We start from the raw sequence: 9,642 nt of genomic DNA, 5'->3' as shown, positions 1-9,642 counted from the left end.
AACAAAAAGAACAAAACACCCCACACTCTTTTTTTCATCAGATGAAATAATTAAATATTTCCAATAAAATGTCTGTGGAATTTCTATCCTGCCAAAATATGAATTTTCAGAATGTGTATGGACTGTGGGAGATGAAACACTGGCCTTTCCCTGTGCTTGCAGTGCCAGAACTCTGTCTATCACTACGTGTATTTAATCCCCTGGACATCCAGGAGTTTCCCCCTGTCCTTGCCCAGCTCACCGTGTCTGAACTCATCTCTTCAGAAGCCTGGCTGGACATTTGCACTTTCCATCGCTCCCCAGAGGTTCTTCACCTCTCCCTCTTGGCTCATTCAGAGCCTCTCAGCTCTCACTCTGCTTTGAGCTTCAGGCAGGTAAAGTCTTTCAGCAGTTGCTCTCGTACTCCCTACAGGCAACTCTTCAATTATGGCAATGGACCTCACTGGAAACTACTTAATTTAACCACAGAACTGAGAAACATCATTCAGTTCTATTGTGTTTTCTTTTTTTTTTTTTTTCTCCTTTTTTTTTTCCTCTAATTAAAAATTCCCCGGTGCCTGTTTACATCCAGTTCTCTAAGGAAATATGAAGCAATTCCTGCAAAGAAGCTGTAACAATCAGTGCAAACTTCAGTGCAGAATCTGATGTAAAGAAATGTGCTGGAAATCCCAGGGGCCAATGAACAGAACAGGGAGTTTGGGGAGCTGGTTATAGATTTCCTGCTAACAATCTGAGCAGAGAAACATTCTTCACAGAACTGCTCTGTTTATTTGACACCTTTTAGGTCTCCTTCTCTGCCTGTATTTTTATTTTCTTGTTCCTCCACCTCTTCCTTCTTCCAAAACCTTTCCAAGGGAAAGATTCCTGGAATCACAGAGCAACTCAGGTGTGAACATCATCTTGTCTCACTGTCCTGCTCAGGGCAGGGTGACCCAGGTGAGGTTGTCCAAGGCCTCTGTCCAGCTTTGCACCATCCACTAAGGAGCTGAAGGTTCACTGTGTCACATCATACAGGGGAGAATAGACACGTTCAACAGTGTTGGCCCAAGTGCTGGTCCCTGAGGGATCCCACTGGTAACTGGCTCTGTGGGCACTTTGTACCACTGGTGATATTTGGGCTCTACGAGGGACTATAGATGCTATATAAAATGCTATATAAAAAGATGTGCTCATGCTTTTGTGACACTAGTGTATTGAAAGATTAAAATGTCATGAGTTTGCCTGTTTAAGAGTTGGGGTGTTCAGCTGGAGAAGAGACACTCCTGGGAGACCTTATTGCAGCCTTTCTGGACTGAAAAGGGACCAACAAGAACAATGGGGACAGACTTTTGAGAAGGGGCTGTTGAGATTGGACAAAGGGTGATGGTTTAAACTAGAAGAGGGGAGAATCAAGGAACTGATGGTTTAAACTAGAAGAGGGGAGAATCAAGGAATGAAATGAGGAAGAGATTTTTTACACTGAGGGTGGTAAAACACTGGGAGAGGTGTCGAGGGTTAAGATTGCGGGGTGACAATCAAACCCTGGCAGATGTATTGTTAACCCCCTCTCCCCCCCACTTCCTCTTTTTTGCCCCTCCATCTCCCCCCTTCCCACTCAGCACAGGCGATCGGGAGGAAAAGAGAGAAGAGAGTTGGAAAAATAAAAGATGTTTTACTAATGCTACTAATAAGAATAGAGAAAATAATACAAAATATACAAAACCAAACTTGAAAGTCTCAGCAACTGCAGAGCCGGCACCCAAAGTCCTGGATTAGACTCTGCAACCAACCGGATCTGGATTCAGTCTCTCACTAGGCCTCAGTTCTCAGGGACGATTAGCAAGGTCCTCTCCTAAGGTCGCCATAAGCAGAAGGGAAAAAGGGAAAAAGGGACGAGATCCTCGTGGTCTCCCACTTCTATATGAAGTATTCACGTGAATGGGATGTTATACACAGTTGGTCAGTTTCTTAGTCACTTGTTTCTAGTCGCCCCTCTCGCGAGATGTCCATCCATGCTTATCAATAAGTTTGCATTCCATTGCTAGGTTTACCAAAACATGTGTCTGGTTCTCCAGGAAAATGCAGTTAATATGAAGCTTTAGCTGACAGGCAAAATTCACTGAAAGAGAAACTTGTTTTTAACAAAACCAGGACAACAGGCTTCCCAGAGAGAGGGTGGATGAACCATCCTGGAGACATCCCAGGTCAGGCTGGACGGGGCTCTGAGCAACCTGAGCTGCTGAAGATGTCCCTGATCCCCGAGGGGAGTTGGACCAGACGGGCTGTGAATGTCACTTCCAACTCAAACTACTTTGTGATTCTAGGATTCAGCAGCAGGAAAGCCTGGATGCATGGATGCTGATGACCAGAAAAGGTCTTGTCTGGCTTGTGCGAGCCAGGCTGGCAGCTTCACCCAGCAGCTCTCCCCACCCGAGTGGAGAGCTGACCCACCTGTGTACAACCGACCTGCCCCTTCCCCACAGTGCCCAGAGGATGCTGCCCAGGGCCCCAGATGGACACTTGTGGGGGAGTATTGGGAGCACTGGGAGGTTTACTGGGAACACTGAGGGTTTACTGGGACTTGTTGGAGGTTTACTGGAAACAATGGGGGTTGCTGGGAGCACGGGAGAGGGTAGTGGGGGTTACTACGTACACTAGAAAGATTAGTGGGGGAGTACTGGGAATACTGGGAGGGTTACTGGGAGCATGTGGGGTTCCCTGAGTGTTACTGGGAGTACTAGGTGGTTACTGGGAGCACTGGGAGGGCTACTGGGAACACTGGGGGTTTACTAGGAGTCCTTGCAGGATTACTGGGAACAATGGGGGTTGCTGTGAGAACTGGAGGGGTTAGTGGGGGCCACTGGGTGCTCTGGGGAGGTGTCTGGGAACACTGGGGGTTGCTGGGGAGTTACTGGGAGCACTAGGTGGTTACTGGGAGCACTGGGAAGGTTACTGGGAACAGTAGGTTTATTAGTGGGGGGTTTCTGGGAACACTGGGCGGGTTACTGGGAGCACTGGGCGTTTCCTGGGAGTTTTTGCAGGATTACTGGGAACATTGGGGGTTGCTGGGGCTTTACTGGGAGGGTTGTTGGGAGTGTAACTGGGAACATTAGAAGGAGTAGTGCGGGGTTATTGGGAACATTGTGGGGGTTACTGGGAACATTCCAGTTGGTGGGGGTTTACTGGGAGCACTAGGTGGTTGCTGGGAGCACTGGGAGGGTTATTGGGAGAACTGAGGGTTTATTGGGAATTTTTGGAGGATTACTGGGAACAATGGGGGTTGCTGGGAGCACTGGAGGGGTTAGTGTGGGGTTACTGGGAGCACTGGGAGGGGTTACTGGGAACAGTGGGGGTTGCTGAGGGCTCACATGAAAGCACTAGGTGGTTACTGGGATCACTGGGAGGGCTAGCGGGGGGTTACTGGGGGCAATGAGGGGGTTGCTGGGGCTCACTGCGAGCACTGGGGGGGTTGCTGGGAGCACTGGGAGGTTTAGTGAGAGCACTGGGAGGTTTACTGGGAGGATTACTGGAAACAGTAGGAGGGTTAGTGGGGGGTTAATGGGAACACAACATGGTTCCTGAGAGCACTGTGGGGGCCTGCTGGGAGCACAAGGACTGTTAGTGGGAGCACTGGGGGTTAACTGAGAGTTATTGGAGGATTACTGGGAACAATGGGGGCTGCTGGGAGCACTGGAAAGGTTAGTTGGGGGCTACTGGGAGCACTGGAGGGGTTAGAAGGAGGGTTACTGGGAGCACTGGAGATTTACTGGGAGCACTGGAGGGTTTAGTGGGGGTTACTGGGGGCACTGGAGGGGTCAGTGGGAGGGTTACTGGGAGCACTGGAGGGGTTAGTGGGAGGGTTACTGGGAGCACTGGGAGCATTGGGGTTATACTGCTGTGGGGTCCATCACAACCCACCAGCTCAGGGTGAGGACGTTGCCGAGGCCTCTCCAGCAGCTGAGAGCGGCCTCAATCACAGGCCCTGCTTGTCGTGGGGTTTGAACTGCCCTGATGTTTCTGGAAGGACGACTCAGTCAGACACAGTCCAGGAGGTTCAGCAAGTGCATCCATGGGAACTGCCTGATGCGAAGGGTGGAGGAGCCGACCAGGAGAGGAGCTGCTGGACCTCATCCTCACTAACAAGGAGGGGCTGGTTGAGGCGGTAAAGGTTGAGGGCTGCCTTGGCTGCAGCGACCAGGAGATGGTGGAGTTCAGGATCCCGTGTGGCAGGAGCAGGATAGCAAGCAGAATTGAACCCTGGATTTCAGCAGGGCAAACTTGGCCTTTTCAGGCAATTGCTGGGGGACATCCCGTGGGCAAGGCTGCTTGAAGGTAAATCCATAAATCCATGGGTCCGGATGGGATGCACCCACTGGTGCTGAGGGAGCTGGCTGAGGTCATTGCTGGGCCAATCTCCATCATCTTTGCTAAGTTGTGGCAAACGGGAGAGGTGCCTGAGGACTGGAGGAAAGCAAATGTCACTGCAGTCTTCAAAAAGGGCAGGAAGGAGGACCCGGGGAACTCTAGACTGGTCAGCCTCACCTCCATCCCTGGGAAACTGGTGGAACGACTTCTCCTTGGTGCCGTCTCAAGGCATATCAGGGATAAGAGGGTCATTAGGAGTAGTCAACATGGCTTCACTAAGGGGAAGTCATGCTTGACCAACCTCATTGACTGTTATGAAGACATAACGAGGTGGATACATGATGACAAAACAGTGGATGTGGTCTACCTTGACTTCAGTAAAGCCTTGGACACAGTCTCCCACAGCATTCTCACAGCTAAACTAGGGGAGCGTGGTCTGGATGAGCGGGTAGTGAGGTGATTGTGAACTGGCTGAAAGGAAGAAGCCAGAGAGTCGTGGTCAATGGGCCAGAGTCCAGTTGGGGCCTGTATCCAGTGCAGAGCCTCAGGGGGCAGTGCTGGGGCCAGTACAATTCACTAAATTCATCAGTGACGTGGATGAGGGAATAGAGTGACTGTCAGCAAGTCTGCTGAAGACACCAAGCTGGGAGGAGTGGGTGACACTGGAAGCTGTGCTGCCATCAGAGACCTGGACAGGCTGGAGAGTTGGGCGGGGAAAATGTAATGAAATAGAACAAGGGCAAGTGTAGAGTATTACAACTGGGCAAGAAGAACCCCAGGTTCCAGTGTAAGTTGGGGAAGGACCTGTTGGAGAGCAGTGTAGGGAAAGGGACGTTGGGGTCCTGGGCACAGCAGGATGACCATGAGCCAGCACTGGGCCCTTGTGGCCAGGAAGCCAATGGGACCTGGGGGGCGGTTAGAAGGGGTTGGTCAGTACCTCAGAGAGGTTCTCCTGCCCCTCTGCTCTGCCCTGGGGAGACCACACCTGGAATATTCTCATACCACTTTATTTTTTACTAGCAAGAATACAATGCTGGCAAGAAGTGTCTCTGTAGAGCAGACACTACTAACTTTACTGATTACTTCAGGTTGTCTCAAAGGATGTGCCCCTGGAGCCTGAGGGACACCTGGAGGAGCCCGGAGGGGACAGAGAAAGGGACATCATGGGCTGCTCCTGTGCTGCTGAGCTGGGCTGGGCTCCTGGGACACAGGGAGCTCATGGCAGCGGCAGCGCTGCAGAGAGACAGCTCTGCCCAGGAGCAGCTCCTCTGCACACGCAGCAGGGCTGAGGGCTCTGCCTGCAGCACCGAAGGCACAGGAGCCAGGCACAGAGAGGGAAACGCAGTCTAGGCTGGGAGGATGCTGAGAGTTCACTGGAAATGAAATCCTCTCAGATATGAAGCCTGTGGCTACAGGGCATTGCATCTGCAAATCATGGTAGGATCTCAGAAAGCTGTCCCATTGCAGAGCCTGCGAGAGATGTAAGTACAGCTCTCAGAGGTTCTCTGATCAGAGGGGAGGATGTGCTGCAGAGCACGGGTTGCCTTCTGCACTGTCAGAGTGACAAGTCTTGAATGCTGCGTTCTCCCCAGGGTGGCTGTGGGTGTAAATGTCAATGTGCAGGCAGGGGTGCCCAGGGCTGTCCTGCAGGGCAGGGCCCCTGCACCCCAGGGCTGTGCTGGGCAGGGACTCTGCCGCCTGCCAGGGTCAGCGCTCAGCCTGCCCGGGAGATCCCAGCAGCACTGAGGGGAGAAGATGTGGGGGAAGGAGCGGCCCCCGGCAGGGCAGGGTCCTTCTGCTGCTGGGTTCTCCGTGGGTCGGGGCTGCTCACAGCTCCAGCTCATTCCAGAATATTAACAAGAGGAGGTTTCAAGGAGAAGAAGACAAAGAGTACTACAAAGATAAGGAACCTCCCTGAGTCTGTGTTTTCAGTCTCTTACTCTGGGGAATGGATGGTGATTAAGGCGGTTTTTAATTTTAAACAAATACTTGAGACACATGAACTGCAATAGGTCTTCAAGAGAATCCTGGCATGCCTTGCCTCTCCTCTGCCTATGCAGAACCAGCATCACCTTTGCTGGACACCTTACACTAAATCTGTAATCTGTTTTCCAGCCTGCAGACAGGAAGATGCCCCCAGGCAGTGCCCTGTGAACAGGTAGGATCTGTAGGGCCAGGGGGAGGGCACAGAGGGTGGGATGGTCTGTGAGCACTGACAGGGAACAGACATGGACAGGGAAACACCTCCCAGGGGAGAATCTCCAGGCAGCAGGGAAATGATCAGAAAGGAGAGGAAACCGAACCCGGAATGGTTATGGGAGGGAGAAGAGAGAAAAGTCCCTGTGACCCCCTGCAGTGCAGATCCCTCCTGTGAGCAGCCCCCTGGCCTCCTGTCCCACCCAGCAAAGCCTCTGCCCTCAGGGCCGGGGGCTCCAAGGCATGAAGCAGCTCCTGTGCAGCCAGAGCTCCTGTTCCTCTGCAGAGCACAGGGGCTGAGAGCAGCTGCCCGGCAGTGTTGGTGTCTGGGAGGTGGCTGCACAGCTGGGGAAGGGTGACGCTGTCTGAGTGCCCGGCTGCCTCTGCCCTGGCCTCTCTCACACCCACCCTCACCGCATTGTCCTTCTTGCTCCCCTGCTCTGGGTCACTGCTCTTGGGATCTTGTTCTTGCTGTCAGGCTCTCTGGGGATGGCAGGTTCAGCTGCAGAGTCACAGCCTGATCTTGTGGGTCCTTTCCTGCAGGTGTGTCCATGGGCACACGTGTCCCAGCTTTGCTCTGACCTGTGGGCTGTGGGCAATGCAGTCTGTGGGGCTGGGGAATGAGCCGTGTGTGTCCTATGCTAAACGTTGGGTGCTGAGACTTTAGGAAAGGGTGAGACTTGTCATGGCCAGACTTGGATCCCTCTGCTCTTACCATTGCCTGGTGGCTTTTCAGGGTAACATGGGAGTGTGATCAGCCCCCATCTCAGAAAGATGCCAGCCCAGGGCAGCTGGCGCAAGAGAGAGGGACAGAGCAGCTGCCCTCACTCTGCACTGACCCACAGGCACCCTCTGGTCTCGCAGGACTCGCTCTGTTCTCCCTGAGTGCAGCAGAAATGCTGAGGGTTTCTGACACCCAACAACACTCCCCAGGGTGGGAGGGGAGAAGGAGCTGTAGAAACCCCAAACCTCTCCAACTCAGTTTCTCAGGCCTGGGGGTACAGATGCTGACAGTCCCTTTTACACCAGGAGCGGTTCCAGCTGACAAAGCTGAACCCCAGGACTGGCCCCTGCCCACCCGATCACACAGGGTCAGGCTGACTCCTCAGGAGCCCCAGGGCAGAGACCCTGCTCTTCATTGCACACTCATCAAGCACCGACGAGGGCTCCAGCCAGGACGTTCTCCTGGAAAAAGAAAAATGTCTCTTTGTGTGACGGGGTGGGAGGGTCTGTGGGAAATGGTTTTGATTATTTCCAAGGAAATCTCATCAAACCTTCACTATCTTTTCCTCCTATGACAGGTCCTCATGCCCACAGGCAGCAAATGTCCAACAGCAGCTCCATCACCCAGTTCCTCCTCCTGCCGTTCACAGACACACGGGAGCTGCAGCTCTTGCACTTCTGGCTCTTCCTGGGCATCTACCTGGCTGCCCTCCTGGGAAACGGCCTCATCATCACCACCATAGCCTGGGACCAGCACCTGCACACCCCCCATGTACTTCTTCCTGCTCAACCTCGCCCTCCTCGACCTGGGCTGCATCTCCACCACTGTGCCCAAATCCATGGCCAACTCCCTCTGGGACACCAGGGCCATCTCATACTCAGGATGTGCTGCTCAGCTCTTTTCATTTGCTTTCTTGATCAGAGCAGAGTATTGTCTCCTCACCGTCATGTCCTACGACCGCTACGTTGCCATCTCCAAACCCCTGCACTACGGGACCCTCCTGGGCAGCAGAGCTTGTGTCCACATGGCAGCAGCTGCCTGGGCCACTGGGTTTCTCAGCGCTCTGCTGCACACAGCCAATACATTTTCACTGCCCCTGTGCAAGGGCAATGCCCTGGGACAGTTCTTCTGTGAAATCCCCCAGATCCTCAAGCTCTCCTGCTCAGACACTTACCTCAGGGAACTCGGGTTGCTTGTGGTTGGTGTATTAGTAACGTTTGGCTGTTTTGTGTTCATCGTGGTGTCCTATGTGCAGATCTTGAGGGCCGTGCTGAGGATCCCCTCTGAGCAGGGACGGCACAAAGCCTTTTCCACCTGCCTCCCTCACCTGGCCGTGGTCTCTCTGTTCATCAGCACCGCCATGTTTGCCTACCTGAAGCCCCCCTCTATATCCTCCCCATCCCTGGACCTGGTCGTGTCTGTTCTGTACTCAGTGGTGCCTCCAGCAGTGAACCCCCTCATCTACAGCATGAGGAACCAGGAGCTCAAGGAGTCCATTAGGAAAGTGACTTCATGGGTGTTTGTCAATATTGATCAGCTTTCCATCACTGTCCACAAATGATGTCTATTTGTATCCCAATGCAGACCTGTACCTTGTTTTATCCCTTTTACTTTGTTAGCATTACCCATATTGTTATTTATGGTTTTTATGTTTGTACCTAATTGTTTGTGTTTAGCGCTCTATCCTGAAAAATGTACCCATTATTACTATTTTTAAAATACCTGAAACCTGTATAAATATTTTCCTAACACTGTGTCAGAGCTTGGTCTCCCATAGCATCTCCGTAATAAAATGACATCTTCTCTGTGCAGTTCCTCAATATTTGGTTGTTCTTTTAAAGCTGATCTCAACAACAGGCCCAGGAATTTCACCCAAAAGGGCCTGAGGTCAAAGCTCATTGTCACGTTGGTAGCTGATAGACAACTGAGTTGTGGTTTAAGACACAACCGTTGTTGTCTGTTGACAGTGAAGAAGGGGAGTGGTCATGAGATACAGTCAGACTGGGCTGTCCCAGAGCATGATGGGGCAGAGGACAATCCTCCAGGAGAGGAATCTGGAGCTGCCTGGAGAGCCCATGAGATACACAGGGACGGTGTGTGCCTGAGGTGGGCAGTGACTGGAGCCCACAGAATGAGACATGGCCCAAGGTGGAGTCAACCCATGGGAAAGCACTAAATCCAGGTATCTGCAGGGAAACAAAGATGGAAACAGCCCACCCCACACAGACCCGTTCCAACAGTGTCACAGTGTCACAGTATGTTTGGGATTGGAAGGGACCTCAAAAGACGATCCAGTCCAATCCCCCTGCTGGAGCAGGAACACCCAGGTGAGGTCGCACAGGAACATGTCCAGGTGGGTTGGAATGTCTCCAGAGAAG

General features: G+C 52.6%; 1 pseudogene across 1 annotated transcript; it reads left to right on the top strand.

Annotated features, from left to right (window-relative positions):
- Positions 1–7,864: 7,864 nt before the first annotated feature.
- LOC309448734 (olfactory receptor 14A16-like) lies at positions 7,865–8,825 on the top strand (annotated as a pseudogene). The gene has a single exon. The product of its transcript is annotated as an olfactory receptor 14A16-like (transcript).
- Positions 8,826–9,642: the final 817 nt, after the last annotated feature.

The sequence above is a fragment of the Streptopelia decaocto genome (genome assembly GCF_964273445.1).
Source record: "Streptopelia decaocto genome assembly, chromosome: 21".
NCBI classification, from domain to species: Eukaryota; Metazoa; Chordata; class Aves; order Columbiformes; family Columbidae; genus Streptopelia; species Streptopelia decaocto.
The sequence above is the reverse complement of the archived record's forward strand: the minus strand, read 5'-3'. Positions and strand labels throughout refer to the sequence as shown.